The following is a 20,300-nucleotide window of genomic DNA, read 5'->3' as shown; positions in this document are numbered from 1 at the left end:
AAGTTCAAAAATCCTCCCACGACTTTCATTTCCTTTCCTGTTAACTCTATTATCTCCCAAAGAACCAAATCCAAGCTTCCAAGTTCAGAATTCTCCTAGTTGATTGGGCTTGTCAATCCGTGTTTATCTAGAATAGCCTTCTTTTTCTTAGGAAAACGGTTAGGGTTGTATTATAAATATATGCATGCATGTATGCGTATAGTTACGGTCGTCACTCTCATTGATTGTTTGTAAACCCTAAAATCCTCTACAGTTGATGTTCTTTATCGAGCTCTTCTGAGGATTGTTTATCAAATCATTCGACACCTTTCGATCCATTTACTTGTTCTTAATTGATTATCTAAGTTGTTTCTTTACCTGTTTCATAGATCTAATCGATCTTCGAGTTTGTTTTAAACTCATCAGTACAACATTTGATTTATGCGATAACTTATATTCAAGTAGTTTTATATAAAGATAAAACTTCATTACACCACTTATCACTATAGATTTACTTACATTTTAGTCTTTGGATTAAGACTTATCATTCATTTATAAGATAATATTGGATTTTTTGGAAGTATACACTACCATTTTTACTCAAAACAGTTAAAAACATTTTCTCATACAAAAACGCTTATGAAATCACCAACTTATTTGTTGGCACTTTTCAAAATCATTTGTATTCTCAGGAAATCTATAAACAGGTATTCGAACCAGTTTGAGGGGCGACATCACTGTTTCATGATTTCCACTTTTTAGTTATTTGTATTTAACATTTGAGCAAGCAAAGTTTTGTAAAAATGTAAACTTGAAATCTTAATGTATGAATGTTTGTGTCGCTATGTTTCATTTATATTTAATTGTAATGATACTGTGTAATGACGTCATCCACCCTCGGACGTTTCCTCTGTTCTGGTTTGTGGGTGTGAAATGTGGTGCTTGCTGTCAAAAGCTTGAAGAAAAGATTCTTGATTGTTTAGTACAACAATCAACAAGGTACATAATTATCCTATGAATTCAGATTTCTAATAGATTTTTTTTGTATTTTGATAGTTCATAGTGTCTTGCCTTTACATGGAAGATATAGATCCTTCTTAGGTTGCATGTTCCCTAGTCATTTAATTGTTAAATGTTTTTCCACTTAGAGCATTGTTTTGTAACCTATGTTTTCCATCAGTGGTATCAGAGCCTATGATTATCTTTTGTGTTATTAGACATTGGTGAATCGATCAAACAAAGTTTTTCAATTTTTTTTTGCATCTCACGACGTGAGCATTGATGCTCAAGATGTGAGATCTGAACAGATCGAGTTTTTTGAGTTTATCTGCCCAATCTATTTTGGATGCTTTTATTGGTAATTATTTGCTTTAAATATCTTCCAAATACGAATTTGTTGAATATTTGATGAGAAAATAAAAGCCTTTATTTAATTATTTATTGATTAATATGATTAATTTTTAAATGTGTAAATAATTAATTTAGATATTAATTTATCCTAATAATCAATGTCAAATATTAATTGGTTTATTTAAATTAAATTAATTCTTTAATTTCGAAAATTTAATAAACCTAGCATTTTTAACAGTTTTAAAAATACACCCTATACTATATGTAAAATTAGTAGTTTAATTATTAATATATGTATAATACTAGGTCAGTCAAACCGCTAGTACGCCTCTTTCATGAAGCTAGTCTATAAGGGCGTATAAGGAAACTGTCTATGAAATGGTAGTTGAATGGGTGTCCAATCTCACCCACCACGTCCTTAGTTAGTGGAAGGTCGTTAGCCGAATGAGTTTGATAGGAAAAATCAAATTCTCATTGAAAGTATAATGCTATTAAAAGTAACTAAATATTTTTTATTAAAAATCTCAATCTTAGTTAATTTGGAAAATGTGAATTTGTACGCTAACCCATGAAATTGCGCATTACACTTTAAAATTCGTTAGTGGAGCGTGTGTGGTTAACCGTCACATTAATAAGGACTAATAAAAAGTGGTAATGGGTATGTCATAAATTGTCATTATTGATGGAGCATGTGTGGTTTACCGGCACATCAATTGGGATGATAAATGACAATGAGGTTACCAAGCACATTTGCATTGTTATTCCTATCTTATTTATGATCCTCGGTATCTCAGTCACAAATAGAAGAGTGTAATCCGAGATTAAACATGTCATTGAATAGTTTCTATGAATCTCAAAAGATCTATGAATTTCACTTTAATTTTCTTTTAAATTTCGTTTTCTATTGGTGGAATTGGTAAATCGTCGTTTACCTACATTTATCAAATTTATAATTAGATTACGGCATCCGTTTTTCTAAGTTGTGAATCATACAGTTGGATTCTAGCCATAATATTTCATTTTTGGGTTGCTAGATTCAAGAATATTCTTATCTAACTAAAACTACCTTCCATTTACAGATGTCTACTCCAAATGATGCTTCTGGTTCCTCCTGCTCCTCCTAAAACTTCTCGTTGTTGAACATCTGGTCAAAGGTGACATTGGATGGCACCAACTACAAAGAATGGATCCACAACATCAACAATGGACCTTCGTTTCGAGGAAAATGAGTATGTCCTTGAGAAAGAACTAACTGATATTAATGAAGAGAAGGCCACTCCTGAAGAGTTAGCTGCCTATAAGAGGCACTACAATGATGCGACAAAATTTTCTTGCATCATGGTCGCCACGATGAATTCGGAATTGCATAGATTCTATAAGGATTACTGGATGTATGAGATTAACAAGGAACTTGTGGAGAAGTACCACAAGCAAGCTCATCAAGAAAAACACGAGGTGGTAAAGTCCCTCGTGGCTGCAAGCTCAAGGAAGGAGACTCTGTTTGCACCCACGTACAAACGATGCAACAATATGTGGAGCGCCTTGTTAGGCTCACCATCCATTTTGATGAAGAACTTGCTATTAACATAGTGTTGAAATCTTTTCCAAGATTTTATGATCAGTTTATCCTAGCTTATCATTTGAACAAAAAAGAGACCATCTTGGCTCAATTGGAAAATCTTTTGCACATTGCTGAAGCTGGTATGAAGGGAAATAGTATTTCCTCCTCACCTTCTAGTGCTCCCGTTCGATTCATGGGACAAGGAAAGGGTACAAAGAGGAAAGGTCCTCCAAAGAAAAACTGGAAAGGAAAGTCCCATGTGGGGTCGTCTAGTAGTGGCCCTAAAGGAAAGTCTAGTTCTGATCACCCGCCCTCTTCTGATCCCAAAGAGGCTATCTGCTTATACTGCAATGACAAGGGGCATTGGAAACGAATGTGACATCCCCATTTTTCTCGGCCAGAAAAGACCGATTGAGTTTACGCTTTTAAAATAAAATCAGAGTAGTCTTCCAAAAAATGTTGTGGAATTTGTCCCCAAAACAAAATATGATAAAAAAAAAATTATCAAAGCATTTTTTAAAGAAATGTATTTTCATTATATAACAAAACCTCGGGATGTCATGTTCCGATATAGACCAGAAGCATAAACATCATATTATAAGCCTTACAATAGTTATTTACAACTACTGCCCTATAATCCAAAAATCCCTCGTCATCCTCCAACTATGCTCGGGGTCCACTACCTGTAATACAGAAAACTGAGTGGGTAACGCTTGGGAGCCTGGTGAGAATATAGGGTTTTCAACCCACATATAATAATAAATTTATTAATTTCATCAACCAACAATAAATTTATTAATTTCATCAAACAACAATAACCCTGATTACTCGTTCCCGTTATCCCCACTTTACGTCCCTAAACACCTATCATAAGGGATCTAGCCTAAGGATCATCATCGGGATGGAATTTACTGCTAAGGTGATTCCTTAGCCATATATGTCCTTAAGGCAACCATGAGGGGGATGGAGTACACCAACGAACATATAGTTCACCAACACCTACAGGTTGCGAGCCTGCTAGTGTTCCACTAGACTGTGTAAAAAGGTCCGTGGTCGTCATCTATACTCCGATAGATGACTACAACAACAACATCGAGGCCTCTCATCATTTTAACACACACACCAACTATTTCATCTACCCATGTTATACCCAACATATTTGTAGATAAAAATACATATACAGTTTAAATCATTTTAAAACTTGTATAAAACATTCATTCAACACCTATATCAAATAAATAAATAATAAATATACACATAAGACGTATTTTGTAGAAAATACTTCATATCTATGTGTAAGATGAAAGTAACTACACACTCACTTGATTTAACGATAATCGGGCAACACTTCGTTTCTTAAAACGATCGTTTCCGATGAAACCGGAAGCTTTAATGAGAATCGGGCCTTGCGAAGGTTGATATTTAAACCGAAAAGATAAATTTCTCGGGGTCTTCGGGCACTGCGGGACGTTCTTCGGGTGTTAGGTAGGTTCCTGGGGCTTCGGGGGGTTAAAAGTGGATTAAAATAAAGTTTAGGGTGTAAAAGTGTGCAAAAATCCAACCAAAACCGGGAGGGTTCGCACCTCCCTTTATATAGGGCGAGGCTTCGGCCGAAGCGGGGAAGGGAAGAAGGCATGCTTCGGACATGTGGCGAGGGGGAGGGGCACGCGTCGGATGCGAGGCAAGGCAGGTGGCGAGGCTGAGACACGCAACAACTTTGGACTGGAACTCGCTTTGGTCGAATCAGCAGGCGGACACATAACAATTCGCAAGGGAAGGGCGACGTGACGCGATTCGGTCATGCCACGGACCGGACACGCGTCTCGCATGCGAAGCTTATACATGGCCGAGTCCGAACCTAGCATGCGAAGCTTCTCGGATTTTGTGCCCCAAACTTCAAAAATTCATAACTTTCGCATACGAGCTCTATTTTCGATGTTCTTTATGTGCACGTGTAGGTGAGATTATACTCTACAACTTCTGTTTAGACTTCATCGGCTAATTTTGACTTTATTTTTAATATTATTATTTTTAACAAACCGGGATAGGAAAATCTGTTAAAAATTCATAACTTCTTCGTCCGATGTCCGTTTTCGTCTATCTTTTTACTGTTGTACTACTACTGACAAGACCTTCGATTCTCATTTAGGTTGTGTCGGCTAAAAATCACTCAATCTAAAATTCGAGTTTTTAGCTGTCTACTGGTAAACTGAAACTTAGAAAAATCATAACTTCCTCATTTGGGCATTCTTTTTATGAAAATTCTCATTTTAATGAATACTACGACTTTCATTTAGATCATTAATGCTAAAAAGCACTTTATCATATATTCACTTTTTATGTCACATAGCGTTATGCCGGTTCTGTCGCGAAACTTCGACAGATCATAACTTCTTCGTTATAACTCGGATTTTTCTTTATATCTCCGGAATCCTTATTTCAACCACTACAACTTTCTTCAGAGATATCGACTTTATCTAAAATTTATTTTCGACGCTTATTTTTATCCTTATCTCATTAAATTATAATAATTAAGAATAAAACACATAATAATCAAATAATACATCTTTATTATTTCAAAACAAGTTATAAAGGTTGGCCTAGACTATTGCATCATCATTAGTGCCTAGCGTAGAAACATGGGAGTTACAATTGTCTCCCCCTTAGGATGATTCCATCCTCAGAATCATACATTAGCAAACAAATGCAGATAGTGACTCATCATGCCACTCTCCGTTTCCGAGGTGAGATTTGGCTCATTTGTATTTTCCATCACACAAGCACTTAATCGACCATTTTGGGTCGCAACTTCTTAGTGTTATGGTCAATGATTGCTTCTGGTTCTTCGATCAACCTCTTGCTTTCATCCAACCTTAATTTAGAAATTGGAATTATGTTAGGAATATCTCTCGTGAACTTCCTCAAATAATACACATGGAAAGTGTTATGAATACCATCTAATTCTTCTAGTAGTTCTAGCTTGTAAACTTGGTTCCTTATCCTCTGTAGGACTTTAAACGATCCAATAAACCTTGGACTAAATTTTCCCCTTTTACCAAATCTTATAAGTCCTTTCTACGATGAGACTTTAAGTAAAACCGAATCTCCAACTTTGAATGTTATCGGTTGTATTTTCTTGTCAGCATAGCTCTTTTGACGATCCTGAGCTGCTAACATTCTTTCCCTAATCACTTTCAGCTTTTCAGCAGTATGATGAACTCTCTTAGGTCCCATAAACTGCTTTTTCCCAGCTTCAAGCCAACATGATGGCGTTCGAAACTTTTGTCCATACATAGCTTGATAAGGTTCCATCTTGATGCACGAGTGAAAACTATTATTGTTGTTAAATTCTACTAGAGGAAAATGTTCATCCCAGTTACCTTGGAATTGCAGGGTACATTCTCATAGCATATCCTCCAATGTTTGAATCGTTCGTTCGCTCTGACCCTCAGTTTGCGGATGGTAGGTTGTACTTAGACATAATTTCGTACCCAATTCCTCTTGTAGACTTCTCTAAAACCACGACGTGAAACGAATATCACGATCTGATACAATCGTTAAAGGAACACCATGAACTTTCACTATCTCTTTCATGTAAACCTTTGCAAGCTTTTCCATATACTACTTCTCATTGGCTGCTGTGAAATGTGCATTTTTTGTAAATCGATCGATGACCACCAAATCATGTCGTGACCGCTCTTTGTTTTGGGCAGTTTAGTCACAAAATCCATGGTGATGTATGTTAAGAACGCTGTCGTACACGATTTAAACAAATAAAAATATAAAATAAATTGCTTTATTGCACTAACAGGTAGTACAGGTATGCTGGGTAGGATTCTTAGGGACACGTCCTAATGTTTACACCTCTTTACGTAAGGTGTGAACTAGTTCTTGATGAATGCAATAAACATAAAAAGGGGGGCTTTATTTCTGAAAATTAAACTAATAATTGAAAATGATAAGAAAATGACTAAATTTAAAGTGATGAAAATCCAAATAAGAGAAAGCAATTCCAGTTTTGCGGTGACATCCTTAATCATATAATTAACCCTCAACACAATATTTGACTATGCGCTTGTTTAAACCGGCACAAAAGTTCATTAACAAGATCTAATGACCTCTATTAGAAAAATCATTTAATCAAAATAAGTTCTTTGAATTAAATCTAACTTTTTACTAAATTAACAAAACAAGCTCTTGATTAACAAAGAAAAGTTGCATTAGACACAACGTAATTCCCAGTAAAGTTCAATACCTCTCATAGGCTCGGAAGCGTTAAAACTTGTTTGATCAGTTCATATTAGACTTAACCCTAATCTCAGAATTAATCCAATATTTGTCGCTTTTACTAATTAGTCTAGATAATTACGGATCTAAACAACCAGATGACTAGAATGATTCACAAACTATTTAAGTGGCCAACAGAAACTGAAATCAAAATCAAACACTCAATTAAACATAGAATTGATCAAGCTAAACAGTAATCATAGTCAAACATAGTGCCTAATGATTAATCATACGAGAAGGTTACATCTTGCGAAACAGAAATCTGAGTTTTTAGCCTGATATGGCTAAAAACGAATTACAAACTGTGGAAATCAAATCTAAATGATAAATCTTACTAAACTATGAATAGAAATTGAATTGTCTCCTTTAGATCTGCGTTCTACACTTGAAACCCTCTGAAAATTTCCTCTGAATCGCCAATTAGGGTTACTGGAAGAGTATAGGGTTGCATTTATACGTCTAGCTATCAAAACGCCATACCTGCGATTGCAAAGGGCATACATGCGATCAAATGTATCACCCAAAACGTGTCACAGGACTTTTTAATGAAGTACGTTGCCATTTCGACGCAATTTGACCAACCTGCGATCACAAAGGCAGAACCTGCAATCGTAGGTATCACTTTTCCTTAGCTGATGAATTTTTTGGCATGAAAAAATCCACGAAGGCAAGCTGTGACCCTACCTGCAATCGCAAAGGCAAACCTGCGATCGCAGGTACACAAGGTGTGATCGCATGTACTGCTTCTCGGTTCTTTTGTTTGTCGTTCCTCTTTCCAAGCAGTTCTTGATCATTTCCTGGCATCCTTCCTTTTTTCTAGACTCCAGTTAAGCTCCAAAGCATCCACAAACGCATCCCGAACTCACGTAATCATCCATGTGCTCCAAATAGCCCTGAAAAATCATAACAAACATGAGCAGTACAGGCATTCTACAAAATAATCACAAAACACAAAATACATAAGAATAACCGGGAGTTAGTTAATTTTTTATGATGAAATACAAAGGAAATTGTGCTAAAAGATGCATATAAAATGCATCTAACAATGTCTTCCCATTTACCCATGGGTACAGGTAAAGGTTATAAACTCCCATCTGGTTTTTGATGTTGTGCCTTAACCCTCGCACATGTCACACATTCAACCACATAATTTGCAACATCGAGCTTCATCGTCGGCCACCAGTAGTAGGGTTTCAGATCCCTATACATTTTCGTGCTACCGGGATGAATCGAGTACATGGTCTTGTGAGGTTCCTCCATCAGAAGGTTTCTTATTCCTCCTGTGTTAGGTACCCAAATCCTATCTTGGAATACCTTCAATCCTCGACCGTTTGTATCAAACGTTAACGTTTTTCCCAAACGTTCTTTTCGGTTATTTTTCTCTAAAGTTTCCTCCTGAGCTTTCTTTATACTTTACACAATTGTTGAGACAACCTCAATTCTCAGCGCTCTTGGCCTTTCCTTTTGAGGTTTACCTTCCGACTGAGAGAATCAATGACAACATTTGCTTTAACAGGGTGGCAAAGGATTTCACAATCGTAATCCTTAAGCAACTCTAGCCAGTGTCGTTGTCTCATATTCAGTTCTTTCTTATTAAAGAGATACTGAAGACTCTTATGATCCGTGAAAAATTTTCACTTTATGCCATAAAGATAATGCGTCCATATCTTTAGGGTGAATACTACCACTGCCAATTCCATATCATGAGCGGGGTAGTTTTTTTCATGTTCTTTTACTTGCCTCGATGCTTATGCTATCACCTTATCCCTTTGGGTTAGAACACAACCTAACCCAACTCCAGATGCATCGCTGTAAACTGCGAAGTCTTCAACTCCATCAGGTAAAGAAAGAATCATTGCTTCATACAACTTCTTTAGTTTCTCAAATGCTTCCTTATGCTTATCACTCCAAGTATAAGTAGCTTTTTTGCGGGTCAAGGCTGTCAATGGAGCAGCTATCGAAGCAAAGCCTGGGATAAATCTACGGTAATATCCGACTAATCCTAGAAAGCTTCGAATCTCTCTAGGACTCTTTGGTTGTTGCCACTTTGTTATAGCTTCAATCTTAGCTAGGTCAACTATTATCCATTTTTGGTTAACCACATGACCTAAAAATTGAACTTATTGAATCCATAAATAACAGTTGGAGAACTTTGCATACAACTTCTCCTTTTTCAGAACTTCTAATACTTCTTGCAGATGCTTGTGATGCTCCTGCTTGCTTTTTGAATAAATCAAAATATAATCTATGAACAGTATCACAGATTTATCGAGGAATGGTTTACAAACCCTGTTCATTAAATCCATGAATGCTGCTGGAGCATTGGTTAGTCCAAACGACATAACCAAAAATTTGTAGTGTCCATATCTTGTTCTGAATGCAGTCTTCTTAATATCCTGCTCTCTCACCTGTAGCTGATGATATCCTGACCTAAGATCGATCTTTGAGAAATAGGTCGAACCTTTCAACTGATCGAACAAGTCATCAATCCTTAGCAACAGATAGTTCTTCTTTATTGTTTCCTTGTTCAGATCTCTGTAATATATACACATTCTCATGCTCCCATATTTCTTCTCCATGAATAACACCGGAGCTCCCCAGGGTGATGAACTAGGTCTAATGAAACTGTTGTCCAAAAACTCCTAAACTTGCATCATAAGCTCCTTCATCTCCGCCGGTGCTAATCGATAAGGGGATTTTGCTATCGGTGTTGTTCCTGGTAACAAGTCTATTCTAAACGCCACTTGTCTATCAGGAGGCAATCCAGGAAGATTTCGGGAAAAACTTCTGGATAGTCACACACCACTAGTATACTTTTCATATCCTTTTTCTCCTTCTTATCATTGATCACGAATGCCAAGTATGAGGTGCATCCTTTAGATAAACAATTTTTGGCTTTCATTATGAAAATGATTCTAGAATTTTCTGGCTTTCATTAGGGAAATGATTCAATATGAGCTCCGTTTTCGACGTTCTTTATATGCAGGCATAGGTGAAATTATACTCTACAACTTTCGTTTAGACTCCGTCGACTAATTTTGACTTTATTTTTAATATTGTTATTTTTAACAGACCGAGACAGGAAATTTGTTAAAAATTCATAACTTCTTCATTTGACGTCCGTTTTTGTCTGCCTTTTTACCGTTGTACTACTATTGATGAGACCTTCGATTCTCATTTAGGTTGTGTCAGCTAAAAACCACTCGATCTAAAATTCGAGTTTTTAGTTGTTTACTGCTAAGCTGAAACTTAGAAAAATCATAACTTTCTCATTTGGGCATTCTTTTTATGAAAATTCTCAGTTTAATGAATACTACAACTTTCATTTAGATCATTAATGCTAAAAAGCACTTTATCGTATATTCACTTTTTATGTCACACAGCGTCATGCCGGGTCTGTCGCGAAACTTCGACAGATCATAACTTTTTCATTATAACTCGGATTTCGGTATTCTTTATATCTCTAGAATCGTTATTTCAACCACTACAACTTTCTTCATAGATATCGGATTTATTTAACATTTATTTTCGATGCTTATTTTTATCCTTAACTCATTAAATTATAATAATTAAGCATAAAATACATAATAATCTAATAATACATCTTTATTATTTCAAAACTAGTTACAAAGGTTGGCCTAGACTATTGCATCATCGTTATTGCCTAGTATATAAACACGGGCATCACAACAAAGCTGCCCAAAATATATGCAAGATATCAAATACGGTAAGGTGAAGCTAACTTCTTCATGTATATACACTATTTCATCTAATAACTCATTATTTTCTCGTTCTTGGGTCCTTGATACAGGATGTGGATTTCACATTTGTTATGATTTGAAGGGGATAAGAATAAGTGCGGATGTGGAACACGGTAGAATAAACTTAATCAAGGGGAATAGGCAATCTTCACTTGTCACCAAGATTGGAATTTATAGTCTAGTGCTTAGAGATGATGTTACTTTAGAATTAATAAATTGTTGCTACTTGTCAGAAATGATACAAAACATTATTTCTTTTCATGCATTGTTCAGACTAGGTTTTAGATATTATTTTAATGATTTGAATGGTTCAATTTATGCTTATAAAAATAGTGTTTTTTATTTTGAAGCTTTAGCTTGTGATGGGTCTGATGTGTGTAGTATCGAGTTTCATGACTTCCTCAAGGAATGTGAAATAGTTTTATAATTGACACCTCCTAGGACACCACACCTTAGTGGTATGGCTGATAGGCGTAATCGAACCTTGTTGGACATTGTTCGTTCAATGTTGATTCAAGATTCACTTCCAATATCTTTCTGGGGGTATACCTTAGGGACTGCCACCCACATTCTTAATCATGTCCCAACTAAGAAGGTTGCCAAAACACCTCACGAGATGTGGACATGGAAGGTTCCCTCATTAACACATATCAAGGTTTGGGGTTGTGAAGCATTTGTCAAATGAGAGATTCACGACAAGGTTGAACCTCGAAGTGAGAGATGTCTTTTCATCGGCTACCCATAAAATCCCTTTTGATATTTGTTCTATAGACCTAGTGAGAACGTGATCTTCGTAGCACGAAGGGGAGTCCTTCACGAGAGAGAGCTCATATGTAAAGAGGAAAGTGGGAGTAACATTGACCTTGAATAGTGTAACACCGTAAAAATTTGAACAAATTTTCACTTTTGAAAAAAAAACCACGAAATGTAGTTTGCATTCATAAATGAAAACATTGTATCAACATTGTATCAGTACAAATCCCCAAGATCAAAATATTTAAACTCCAGTGTGCGTGTGTACGACTCATGCCGGCACCTTCCCGCGATCATCGCTAGTACCTGAAACACATAACACATAACACTGTAAGCATAAATGCTTAGTGAGTTCCCCAAAATACCGCATATATCACATACGTCTTTCCAGGCCATAGGACCTTCCGATCCAAGTGTCTCAGGGGATTTCCATCCCAGACTCGGTTGACTTTCCAGTCCGTATCATCTTGACCTTCCGGCCCACATCATGCTCATATCATATATAACTTACATCGCATATACATCATACACATAAGACCCTTCGGTCACATACAATTACCCCATCGGGTAAGGCATAGTGAGAAGACTCACCTCAGATGTCTCGTAAATCTCTGACTCGGTAGAAGTATTGCCTAGCCTCCGCCTATTCATACAAAGTAAATACCCTCATAAACATAACACTCGAGGCTAGACTCGACCCTCTATTGTCATCCTCGGAAGGGTAAAAGACTATTTTACCCCCCTCTTGACTCAAGGACCCCATTGTTGACCAAACCCTAATAGTCAACAAAAGTCAATGGTCAACTTTGACCCAACTCGCCGAGTGCACTCCGGTGACTTGGCGAGTACACACCTGTCCACTAACTCTCTGTCCCGCTTGGTACGTCGAGTCCTATCCTATGCTCGACGAGTCACGCCTGGCATGAATCGCGGGGCTACCCCGACTCAACTCGCCGAGTCTCAAGAACAGCTCGGCGAGTACCGCCTTGAACACCAGTCTTTTAACCCCCTTCTGACTCACTGAGTTATCCCTAACTCGGCAAGTCTATTCACTGAGTGATCTGCGTGGACCTTAACCCTATTCGCAGAGTCCTAAGAACAACTCGGCGAGTTCATGCCATGCACAAACTCTATTGATCTCCTGTGGTCAGATCTGTGCCCCTAATCCATAGATCTGGCCTTCCCAAGCATAAATGTCACGTAAAGTCTGAATCTTGATGCTTATAACTCAACCAATAAGCATCAAATGATGATTTTGTCCCAAATACCTTAACCCAAGGTCATGACCTCCATTGTTCTCCATAAAGCTTGAAGAATAAGACTCTCTGGACCTCTATGGGTCCAGGTACAAAGCCTCATCTCCAGAAGGGACTATTTGGACCTCAAATCAACTTAGTCAAGGGTACAAGAAACCCTAGAACCACATATCCTTCCCAAAACAGAAGAAGAGTCGAAATAATACCTCAAATGAATGATCTTAGCTTTTAATCCTTAGAATAGCAACCTCCTTTGCTTTCCCTTGGCTAGAACCTCCTTCTTCTTACTAAATGACACCACAAAGATCAACAATGGTCACTCCTTGCTTCTCAAACGATCTGGGACTCTCTCTCTCTCTGGGGGTAGTATCCACAATGGACGGCCATAAGGGCCTTTAAATAGGTCCCAAGCCCTGAAAATTAGGGCTTCACTAAACAGCATGGACTCGCTGAGTCCGATCATGAAATAGAATGACATCTGCATCCCTACTCGGCGAGTCTTGGCGCCAACTCGCCGAGTTCCTCCACAAACTCCAAAAATTAAATGAATAATAATATACCTGGGAATCCGGATGTTAAAAATAGATTCAAGAATCAAATGATGAAGGAACCTATGAAGGCGCTAGGGTTCAACCAGAGGAAGAGATTGTAGTTGAACCAGTTGACAATTCATTACCTCTTAGGCATTCCAGTAGAAATATCATGCCACCTGAGTTCTATGGTTTCCATATATTTATAGATAGTGATAAGTTTGTCAGTGATAGTATACTGGTACATTTGGATGAATCTGCAAACTACAAGGAAGCAATGGCAGGCCCTGAGGCAGCCAAATGGAAAGAGGCAATGGACAGCAAGATCAAGTCCATGTATGACAACCAAGTTTGGAATTTGGTTGATATTGTACCTGGTCGAAAGATAGTTGGGTGCAAATGGATCTTCTAGAAGAAAATCTACATGGATGGAAATATACACACTTTCAAGGCTTGATTGGTTGTGAAAGGCTTTACTTAAACCCCATGGATTGACTATGATGAGACCTTCTCACCAATGGCCAAGATAAAATCTATCCGGATAGTGCTTACCATAGTTGTGTTTCATGACTATGAAACAAGCTTCTCGCAGATGGAATCTTTTTTTCGACGAGAAGGTCATGGCGTTTAGCTTCTATAGAAGTGTAGATGAGTCCTGTGTATATGTACAAGCTAGTGGAAGTATAGTAACCTTCCTAATATTATGCGTTGATGACATACTTCTTATAGAAATGACATTCCAACCTTGCCAAAGGTTAAATTCTGGCTTTGAAAGTGTTTCGCTATGAAGGATCTAGGAGATGCTACTTATATTCTAGGGATAAGGATTCTAATAGATGGGAGTAAAAGACTAATTGGACTTATTCAAAGTACATACTTGGATAAGGTGCAAAAATGTTTTTTCCAGGAAGGGAGAACTACCCATTTAGAGTAATACCAAACTGAGTACGACTCAGAGTCTGAGTACCGATGCAGAGATAGTAGAAATGAGTATGATTCCTTATAATTTAGCCATTTCACCTATCATGTATGATATGACATGTGCTCGCCCTGATGTGTCATTTGCTTTGAGCATGTCCAATCATTATCAGAGGAATCTGGGTAAAGCTCATTCGATAACAGTTTAGAATATTCTCAAGTATCCGTGAAGGACTAAAGTATGGGTCTTTGTACTTGGTGGTAGTGATACGTTAAGAGTGACTGGGTATTGTGACACCAACTTTCAAATAGATCGAGACAACTTGCAACTTTGCAAATTGAAACTTTTGTTTTATATAATTAACATTGACAACTCGCAACACTTATGATAGAAAAAAGTTCTTTCAGGATCGTTTGATTCTATGCATGCAAAAAATTAAGAATGAAAATATAAACACGAATATGACTTGAATATGTCGTATGATTTATACTTCAACGCCTCAGAAGAGCTCGACTAAGAACTTCGACTGTAGAGGTGTTTAGGGTTACAAAAGCTTAAGCGTAATAAAATACGTAACAATATAATGCATACATGCATGCATATATATAGTATAACCCTACAAGATAATCACTGATGGACATGCCCAATTCGGATATAATACAAAAAGCCCATGACGCAACACCAATAGACTATAATCCCCCCCTTTGTGTCAATGGTACCGAAAGTCTACTTCGGTTCAGTAGCAGAAGACTTCTTGACTATTTTAAACAGCTTCGGTATAATGGCCAAAAGATGATGACGAAAAGTGATATACCACCGAAGCATGTCGGTGAAGTTCTTCTTATCTTCTTCGGAGTTCTATTTGCACCGATGAATTATGTTGATAATGTGGTCCAAGCAGTCCGTTGAAAAGAGATGTTTATCCACAAGAGCGAACAAAAATTTATGCCCTTCGCCTTTAGTAAACATCACAGTAAGATGTTTTGAATCAATCTGACCAATTTTCATCTTATTCACATCTCCTGGTTTCGGTGTCGACTTAACAGTCACCTTTTTCTTCATCACCTTCGCAATCTCTTGATCCATACCCGCAACCTCATAAATGTATGAAGCTAACATCCTCTTCAAATGTTCTAGGATCCGCTCATATTCCCCTGAGTTGGTGAGCAGGATGTTGAACAAAAAAATCCAATCGTGAGGATTAAGATTTGGAAGATTTGCTAAAGAAATCATGGACACAGAATTTGCAGACCCTCGAGTGATCTTGAAATTCACATTTACAAACTTTCTAGCAGGTGTCGGTTTCAATACCTTGATAGTTATAATCTTCTGTGCACTCCATGTTAGGTATTGAGGTTGCCCGTAATTAAGATAAAAATCGATAAGCTCATGGTCAACCTTCGGATGAGGGAAAGGAACCTCGACAGTCCAATCAAAGCAATGAAACGTAAAATCTTTTCTTGTGATTGGCATGTCAAATTGCGAGTCCTTTGAGTTGTCACAATCGAACGAAGCAACAGGTTCCAACCAATAGGTGCTTGGGAACCCTATCTCTTGGTGGATTAATGTCTCTTTAGTTCACAAGGGAAGCAAGGCCTTTTTGCAGTTTAAGGCTTCTTCTTCATCCTTGTTTCTCCTTTCCCTCTCCTATGCTTCATTGGAAATTTTTAAATTCTCATCTATCTCTCTATCTCTCTTCTTCCTCTTGAGAGCATCAGCAATTGTTTCCTTAATCTCATTATCACTATCATCTTTAACAATTTTAACCTTTGCTTTGGAACCAGAACCTGAAGCTACATTATCCTTCAGTTCGGTTTTGACATGATGAGCACCCTCTCCCCTTGTTTCGGAGCAACAAACTTCTCCAAAACACCCTTCATTTCATGCAACAAGGAAAGGGCGGGAAGCAGTTTGGTGGTTAGATGGTTCCGAATGGTAAGAGTCAGTATTGAATCATGAGAACCAAGTATGTTGGTGAGCATATCCTTTACTTCCCCTGCACAACTTCTAAACACAGCTCTCTCTGCTTTTAACAATGCACTCTCCTTCTCGGCTTGATCAAGTTGAACTTTCTGCACTTCAATGGTAGAGGCTTGTCGAGCAATGTCTTCTTTTAAATCACTCTATGTGGCAATATTATTACGAAGTGAGTCCAATCTAGAGGAAAACTGAACTGATAAGAGAGGTGTTTTTAGCTTGGATGGAGGATTGAACTGCCTCAAACTTTGTTTGTTCTTCCTGTAGGGATTTGGAAAGAGAATCCACTGAGGCTTGCACTTTGGCGACATTAGTATCGACATGCCCTTTAAGCGAATCCAAGAAAATCTGAGTTGTATGAACAACATCAGCAGAGGCCTTTCTGCAAGTGGAAGTAGACTCATCGATTGCTTTGGTGGATTTGTCAATTGAGTCTGTGTATTGCCCAATGGCCGTCTCCAAAAAATCCTTTAGGACAACACCACGGTAAGCCTTGTTATCGGCAAGCAGTTTGTCCAACTTTTCATTGATACTCTCCAAGTGTTGGCTTGTGATTGGAGCCTCATCATCATCATCAGTGGGTAGGCGGTAAGGACTAAGTATGTGGAGTCATACTCATCATTAGCACCACCGAGAGTGGCACCAGAGTCGGTTGAGTGTGTTGGAGAGAGAGGTTTAATGATGATTGGGGGTTCGGTTTCAGTAGGTGCCCCTGTATCAGATTCGTTGACACTTGCTGTTGGTTCAGGGGTAGTAGTGGTGGTGGATTGGGAAACTATAGGAGTTGGTAAGGTGGTTGTAGGGATGGAAACAGAAGAAACTGTTAGTGGTGGTGGAAAATAGGTTTCTGGTGGTGAAGTGGTAACAACCGAAACTGGAACTTTCAGTTTCGGTGATGGAGGTGGGGTTGGAATTTTGTGAGATGGAGATTCGGTTGGAGTGGGAGATCTAGGTGGAGTATTACCTCATGGAGATTCCTGATGAATTTCATCTTCTTCATCTTCCTCTAGATTTTCAGAACTAGGAGGAGTTGCATTTTCGGATCTCTTCGCCATTTTCTTGATTTTCTTTGGCTTAGAGGAGGCCTCTTTCTCTGACTTTCACTTCTTTGATTTTGAGGGATTAGGTTGATCTTCCTCGGTTGTCTCCTTCTTTACTGTTACCCTTTTGCCTTGGTTACTCGGCTTGTCAACTACATCCAAGGCTGCCTGTTGCTCCGAAGAAAGAACTCTCAGCTCCTTGGGAGGAAGTTTTCGATACTTAGCCATCACCTGACTTTCGACTATAACACCCCGATACATGGTCTCTGGAATTGAGCCATAATGTAGAAACTTCGTTGGACCAGAAATAATGATCTTCTTTGTATGAAAAGTCGCAATGGACGCGATTAGGGCATCTTTCATCACTGGAATATCCAGAGTATCGATAGCCCTCCTTGTAATGAGTGTCCAAAACCTTCCGCAAGAAATTTTGGAGTGACGAGTGGAAGCGTTAAGGCTCTGCACAACCTAAGACCAAATAATGGACCCATAATCAAGGTTTAGTCCATTGTAAAGACCATAGAGAATGGTCAGAAATCCTTTGCTAGTGCCATCTGATCCAGCACTCCGTTTCACCAAGCTTTTAATAAGAAGAGTGAGAAGACCGTTCCATTGGGATGGGAGAGACGACTTCTTGACTTTGGCAATGGTGGTCAGAACATCAGTGTATCACATTTCATAAAGCACCGAGAAAAGTTGTGCTGTACTAATGAAGTCGTGTGAGATAACGTAAGAATCCACATCAAGATGTAGCAAAGAGCAAAACCTACCTTTTGAAATAGAGGCCTTTTTAGAGTGGATTTGAAAGTAAATGCGTTCTTTATTCTTGTCATACGTTGCAGAAGGATAGACTTGAGACAAGAGAGACATAGGAACAACTTTGAATTGGGTTAGGGCAAGAACCAATGGAGAATACTTCAAACACTCAACAACTTGTAACATGTAGGAATCATACAGGATCAGATTCAGTTCCATGATCATGTTCTGATTTTGCTTGATGGTAAGAAAGGCCGATGAAGTAGTCTGATCATGTGCGGAAGAAGAAGTCGCCATTGTTGATCGAAGGAAGAAGATGAACAGTTTAAAGCGCCTTTACAGTTGAGAAATTTTGATGCTGGTAGAAGGCAAAGAATCATGAAAACCCTTTATATACTGTTGCTAGGAGAGAGAAAAATCGTGACGATATTGACGTGATCACGAAAACGTCGCCTGAAAAAGTGCGATTTGACAGGTTAGGTGCTCCTAGGTATGCGGCAGCACGCATGCGTTTAGGGACCGTTCAAATTCACTCGCCCAAAAGGATTTCTTCAATCAACATTTGAAATAGAACTTGCCATACGAACTTGAATTGCCCTTGTTTCACTAGAGGAAAAATAAAACTCAAACATACCATCATCAGAATGTGGGAAAATTAAAAATTTCCGTTCATTAGAGTGACAAAAGATAAAGTAATAAAACAAATGTATATGGGATGTGAGTGATGTCTTATTATCAGACAAAAAGCAGGGGATTCTGGGCAAGAATCGCTTCCTTCAAAGTTAAGAATGACTTGAAGTGCTTGTGTGGTTTCCCGAGAATACGATCAAGTGTTTTTGAATGAACATTGAAAGGCTTCTTTTCATGAAATAGGCTTAAGGTGGCTTATCTTCAACCGAACATTGATTCTTAATATAAGACCGAGTGTTGGAAGAAGTACTTGTGAGACCGATGTGGTCTGTTGAACAAGTAGGTAGGTTATATTTTATGATGACAAAAGAGTTTATAGAAATCTCAAAAACAAAATTAAATTGGATCTTTATGGGAAGCAAAGTGTTGGTTTTAGACGAATTCATAAAAGACCTCGCAAAAAAAGAGATTTCAGTAGGTAACAAGTAAGATCTTGAATATAGAAATTCACCGTCAATTCATTATAGGTGTTGTATTTTGGGTTTCACTCAGCACGTGGTATTGGTATCTAAGATCATAAACATAGATTTGATGTAACCATAAACCTCAGTGGTAAGAACCGAGAGTCTCAAGGATTACAGTTGTGAACCGATAGCAGATGGAGAATAGTATGAGGATGGTGAAAGAACCGAAAGTAGCTTCTGCTATAAAACATGACAAAGCAGAGAAACTCTTAACTCATATGAGAAGAGTAAGGTAGCTCTAGACCGAAGTAGATAAAAACAGCCTGATTGGGAAGAAACGATAGGTATAGATCGAATCATTAAGGCGTTGCTCTAAGTCGTAGAGGCTTAGGTTGACATGCAGCAGCATGCTTCTTGGGACCCTTAACTAGTTCATAAAATAAGCATCATACCTGTCCCAGCTCCGAACTCTGTTGTACTTTTATTCTTGGAACCTATTGAAAAGAATGAACAAACACACACACGACACAAACAAAAAACAAAACAAAACAAAAAAATACTTTTGGATTTTTAAGGTTTTCTGAAAAAAAAAGATTTTTGAACATTTCTGAAAAATAAAAGAAAATAATAAGAAAAACAGAAAATAATAGAGATATACATAATATCCAACCGAAACCTTAGTGTTATTGGCTGAGGCGAAACATACCAAGTGATCGGTTCACTTTGGTTCCGTAAAATTCCAGAGCCGAAATAGACCGAGCGATCGGTTCATTTCGGTTCCCGAAAATTATGGAGCCGAAATTGACCGAGCGGTCGCTCCATTTCGCTTGTCCAATTTTAAGGCAAGATTTGAGGATTCGGTATTGATTCTACTTCTATCATACCCAGACCTTGTAAAATGTTATTAAAACATGCTTCATGTAAGGCCTTGGTAAATATGTCAGCCAGTTGATCAGAGGATCGAACAAAATGCACTTCCACATTCCCATCTTCAACATGATCCTTGATAAAATGATATCTAAGTGCAATATGCTTAG

This window comes from Lactuca saligna, chromosome 4 (genome assembly GCF_052625555.1).
Source record: "Lactuca saligna cultivar CGN05327 chromosome 4, ASM5262555v1, whole genome shotgun sequence".
Taxonomy (NCBI): Eukaryota; Viridiplantae; Streptophyta; class Magnoliopsida; order Asterales; family Asteraceae; genus Lactuca; species Lactuca saligna.
Note: the sequence above shows the minus strand (reverse complement) of the source record.